This window comes from Hipposideros armiger, unplaced genomic scaffold (genome assembly GCF_001890085.2).
Source record: "Hipposideros armiger isolate ML-2016 unplaced genomic scaffold, ASM189008v1 scaffold_1684, whole genome shotgun sequence".
NCBI classification, from domain to species: domain Eukaryota; kingdom Metazoa; phylum Chordata; class Mammalia; order Chiroptera; family Hipposideridae; genus Hipposideros; species Hipposideros armiger.
In genome coordinates this window covers 79,606-83,140 of record NW_017733034.1, presented here as the reverse complement: position 1 = coordinate 83,140, position 3,535 = coordinate 79,606, and the positions used below count along the sequence as shown (strand labels likewise).

Sequence of the window (3,535 nt, the reverse complement as noted above, 5' to 3'; positions counted from 1 at the left end):
GGTCTGGGGTTCTCCTTTTATTGAGGTTGAGGGTTGGGGGTTTAGTGTTTCACGAGCTCTCTCTTTATTGGTGAATTTAAAATACAAGAACAGGAATTTAAAACATGGGAAGAGAAAGCAAGTTGTCCAAATGGTCAGTTATTGAAATCAAATAAGATTTCTAAAACCAGGAGCCTCAGTGAGGGGAGGTGGCCTGGGTCTTCATCTAGTCCAGTGGCTGCCAGCGTGTTTATTGAGATAGGTATCTTTGACGTGGAGGCCTCTTTGAAATGGATGCCTTGGCAGTCAAAGCTTAAGTCAGACACTGGTATTACAACAAAGAAAAAGAAAAAAACCCCAAATGTCAGGCCTTATGCTACAGGGTGAAAAACAGGTATTCAAGGTAGGGAATTTTTACATCATGAGGAAAAGAAATCCAAATGCAGAGATCCCAGTATGGTAATGTTTCTAGATGCATTGCTCACAAAAGAAAATCTTTGAAACCACTCACATGGGCTCTAGAAGTAGAATCAATAAGCAAACATAGTATCATCTCGGAAGGGAAAAACACAGAGCAACACAAGTGAATGGATGGTTCTAGTCTGATAATTAAAGAGCTCTGAGTGATCGTTCTCATCTTCACAACAGAAAAAACAAAAACTGAATGAGCTGAAAAACAACACCTCTTCTTAGGTCCATGAGACATTTGAGATCACATGGCAAAGCAATACTCCCATAATGAGAGACAGGTGACTATAGAGAATAACGGCTTTCCTTGGAGGAGAAAAACCTGTAGTCAGCAACTTCTAAAATGATAAACTGTTAATGATTTATTTTCTGGAGAAACAGATTGGACCAGTTGGATAGTTAAAAGCTTTAGGGTGTCCAGTCTTAGGGAACACCACAAAATTCATGAATTTTTTTCACAGGAGTTCAAGTGGGTTCTCACCATGAAACTGGAAAAGAAAACGTCTCATGCTTTAGGCAGGAAACCGAGGAAAACATTTGATACACACATAAAGCGTTCTGTTCTCTGTAATGTAGGCCATCCATCAAAGAAAACGATTTTGACAAAAACCTGATCTGATTGTGGAAAGAGCCCGTCAGACACTCCCAGACCCTTCAGGTTTCCCTCTCACAGGAGAGGAAGAATCAGAGTGAAGAGCCTGTTCTGAAGTTCACAGTCCAGGATTCTGTCCCAGGAAACATGACAGGTTTCATCATAACATAAGAACATTTCCCACCCAAATACCTGAGCACCATATCACCAGGGCTCCAGTATAAAAACAGTTGATTAAAACATTAAAACATAGATACTAAAACCAGTCTCTACTTAAGAGTTTCTAGGGAAACACATAAGAGGAGAAATATACAAGGGCACTTGCTTATAGCACCAGGAATAGAAAAAGGAAAGTTTATAGCAATAAACTCCTATGTTAAGAAAGACAGGGAAGTTGTTGTCTAGTGTGAATGGCAGCCGGCAGGCAGCTGAGGCAGCCGCGGGGTCTAGTTAGGGGCCCCTAGGGAGCAGATTTCAAGACAGCTTTTGCCTGGACCTCTTGTCATCGCGGTCTTTTCCTACCTGAAGTGTGACTCCACCGCGTCAAACGGCTCAGCTCCATAGGAGAATACGGTGGTTAGGCCGATTTGGGCACCCCGGATCTAGCAAGCTGCCATTGTTTCACACACGATGTTACGGACGGATCCCGGAAGGCCCAAGTCGCTGCTTGAAGCAAGACCCCAACCTGTAGGCCCAATATGGTTCTGTACCAGATCCGAACGCTGGGTCTTCTGCCTGGTGGAGACAGTGCATTACCTCAGCCGAGTCCTAGAGTGATTATTACAATGGAAGGAATCAATAATTTCAAGACACCAAGCAAATTATCTGAAAAAAGGAAATCTGCATTATGTTCAACTCCATGTTTAAATATTCCTGCCTCTTCTTTTATGCAGAAACTTGGCTTTGGCACAGGGGTAAATGTCTATCTTACGAAAAGATCTCCAAGAGGCTTGTCTCATTCTCCTTGGGCTGTGAAAAAGATTAATTCTAAATGTAATGATTATTATCAAAATATGTATCAAAAGAGACTGATGAAGCTAAGATTTTAAGAAACCTTCATCATCTAAACATTGTAGGCTATCGTGCTTTTGCTGCAGCCAGTGATGGTAGTCTATGTCTTGCTATGGAATACGGTGGTGAAAACTCCCTAAATGACTTAATAAAGAACGAAATAAAGACAACCAAGGTCCTTTTCTAGCACCCATAATTTTAAAAGTTGCTTTGAGCGCGGCAAGAGGATTAAAGTATCTATACCAAGAAAAAGAAACTGCTTCATGGAGATATAAAGTCTTCAAATGTTGTAATTAAAGGTGATTTTGAAACAATTAAAATCTGTGATGTAGGGGGTCTCTCTACAGTTGGATGAAAATATGACTGTGACTGACCCTGAGGCCTGTTATATTGGTACTGAGCCTTGGAAACCCAAAGAAGCTTTGGAGGAGAATGGCATTATTACTGATAAGGCAGACATATTTGCCTTTGGCCTTACTCTGCGGGAAATGATGAGTTTATGTATTCCACACGTTACTTTTTCAGATGATGATGATGAAGGTAAAACTTTTGATGAAAGTGACTTTGATGATGAAGCATACTATGCAGCTTTGGGAACCAGGCCACCTATTAATATGGAAGAACTGGATGAAACGTACCAGAAAGTAATTGAGCTCTTCTGTCTGTGCACTAATGAGGATCCTAAGGATCGTCCTTCTGCCGGGCACATTGTTGACGCTTTGGAAGCAGATGTCCAGTGATCACCTCATTCATGGCTACCTGAGCTTCAAGTATGGCTCACATATATACCTGCTCAGTTTACTGTAATACATTTACATAGTTACTATGAGCAACATAATTATTAGACTTTTGGGTCTATTTTAGGACAATAGCACCTTGTTAACATTTGAAGAGCTATTTTTATTATAAAGGTATTTTATGTATACTTATGATGATCAGCATTTGAGAGTGTAGTGGGTTTTCTATAAAGTTTAAGAAACTATTTTAAGCGTAAGAAACAAGTATTTGAATTTGTTCATACAATTTAAAATACTAGTAATAAATGCTGTTAACTTATGTCTAACTTACTAATTTAGTTACCATTTTAATGATCTTAAATATTCTCTGTTTTAATGGGTCTATTGAAATTAGTACTTTGTGCAATAGAAAATAAGTCTATATTTGCTTGTCTTTTAAAACATTAAACTTTTTGCTGACCTTTTATTGTTGATGTGCTTACTAAATATGGTCACTATAATCTGAGAGAATATGGCAAAAGAGTAGCTCCTTGGGTATTTCCAAACATTTTTGGTTAAGGCTTGTCTTGCTCTCTGGGCTCTCAGATCTTTGGTTTTTGCTTTCATTTATTAAATGTATTTTTCTGTATTGAGATCCCTTTTTTAAATTTACTAATCTGTATGTTAAGCATGTCACAGTTCTGGTATAAAAACAATAAATTCTTACAGTTCTGGTATAAAAACAATAAATTCTTAAAAGAATGGTATA

General features: G+C 38.7%; 1 pseudogene; it reads left to right on the top strand.

Annotated features, from left to right (window-relative positions):
• Window positions 1-1,824: 1,824 nt before the first annotated feature.
• LOC109377992 (lymphokine-activated killer T-cell-originated protein kinase-like) lies at window positions 1,825-2,908 on the top strand (annotated as a pseudogene).
• Window positions 2,909-3,535: the final 627 nt, after the last annotated feature.